Source organism: Myotis daubentonii, chromosome 13, assembly GCF_963259705.1.
Source record: "Myotis daubentonii chromosome 13, mMyoDau2.1, whole genome shotgun sequence".
Classification (NCBI taxonomy): Eukaryota; Metazoa; Chordata; class Mammalia; order Chiroptera; family Vespertilionidae; genus Myotis; species Myotis daubentonii.
In genome coordinates this window covers 26,804,449-26,806,312 of record NC_081852.1, presented here as the reverse complement: position 1 = coordinate 26,806,312, position 1,864 = coordinate 26,804,449, and the positions used below count along the sequence as shown (strand labels likewise).

The 1,864-nt window shown below is 41.9% G+C and overlaps 1 pseudogene; it reads left to right on the top strand.

The window, feature by feature from the left end:
* The first annotated feature begins 460 nt into the window (after positions 1 to 460).
* LOC132215062 (U2 spliceosomal RNA) lies at positions 461 to 584 on the top strand (annotated as a pseudogene).
* The last annotated feature ends 1,280 nt before the right edge of the window (positions 585 to 1,864 follow it).

Below are 1,864 nucleotides of genomic sequence, written 5' to 3'. Positions count from 1 at the left end.
TGAATTCCAGATATTTTATAGGCAAATAATATTAAAACGTCTAAGACAGGGGTGGGCAAACTTTTTGACTCGAGGACTCAGAAGAAGGAGCTGCGGCCGTGTTTCCCGGCGTTGCCATGTTAACGCTGCTGCTGGTGAAGGAGCGGAGGGGAGAGCAAGAGAACCCTCCGCTCTTTCGGCTCCGCGGGCCGGATAGAATAGCCGAACGGGCCGGATCCGGCCCGCGGGCCGTAGTTTGCCCATGGCTGGTCTAAAATGTCAACACATTAGTGTTCCTAATCTTGGGGTCCCAAAAGATCATTTTTAGCAGGTGAATTTTAGTTATTATAGGGCACATTCCAGGTGGCAGGAAATACCTTTTAGAATGTATTGAATGCTACTGCTGAGAGGTGCTTCGCTGACAAGCCAAGAGCATCTTGGCTTGGGCAAACTATGCCCGCATTCTAAAAATAAGGTGTGTATCGCTTCTCAGCCTTTTGGCTAAGATCAAGTGTAGTATCTGTTCTTATCAGTTTAAAAATAAGGTTGTCTATTTGTTTTCTGAGTTAATGCTTTTTCCTAGGGAGGTGGCCAGTTGAACATTTTTAAGGCCTATGGAGAATGGTGTCAAACAATTGGTGAGTGTGGCTAGAGGGTCCAGTTTCTTTGGAAAGGATTTGGAATGTGAATTTATGAGGCAGGTTAGAAATGATAAATAATGCTCTACACCAATGACATAGGGCCCATTGAAGGGCAATTTCCTTTGTGGTGTGTACAAGGCAGAAATTCTGATAGAAAGAAGTACATGAAATCTAGAGTATTACCATTATTATTGAGACTTACTAGTAAATACTGAGTTAAACCATTTCCAGAATAGCACCGTGTTCTTCCGTGAGGAAGCAGAGGAAGGATTCCTGAAGTCTGTTGACAGGAGAATGTCCAAATCTATAGACAAATTTTAAAAGATGTCATTAGAGTTTATTTGAGCCAAACAGAAGACATGCCTGGAAGCAAGGTCTCAACAGACTGAGAAAATGCTTCACAGAATGACAGTTTTGCAGTTTCTTTTACATTTGGAATAAGGAGGGAATGTAAGGAGGACTACATGAATATGGGAATTAGATTACAGCAGGGGTCCTCAAACTACGGCCCGCGGGCCACATGCAAATACAAATATTGTATTTGTTCCCATTTTGTTTTTTTACTTCAAAATAAGATATGTGCAGTGTGCATAGGAATTTGTTCATAGTTTGTTTTTTTAAAACTATAGTCCGCCCCCCCAACGGTCTGAGGGACAGTGAACTGGCCCCCTGTTTAAAAAGTTTGAGGACCCCTGGATTACAGGATAGTTGACAGATTATGTGCTCTCTTGAGGGTAGTTAAGCTTCCAAAGGATCTGAAAAATAGGCATTTTAAAGGTATGTTAACACAGATGTGAAGAAACAATGGCTAGAGTTTGCTTACTAGTAAGGCAAAGGTAAAACTTTTACTAAAGAAGTTACATGCCTGGGCATGATCTCCCAGTAAGGAATTTATGTTCAGATCACTATGTGAGGTTACTTTCAGTCACTGGGCTTGTCAGATTTATTATAGAGCCATTTTTATCCACAAGTCCAATGGCAGATGCATCCTTATGCCCCAAAAGTTGCCCCAGAGGAAGGAAGACACTAGGCTCACAATTTGGGAAGAATTGGGCCCCATTTTTTCTCATAGCTTTTAATATTCTGAGGGACCTGTTTTCCCAATACAAGTCCTAGCAAATTAACAATAGTGAAAATTTGTAAAAATGCCAACTTAGCCCTAACTGGTTTGGCTCAGTGGATAAAGCATCGGCCCATTGACTGAAGGTTCGTGCATTTGATTCCTGGCCAAGGACACATACCTC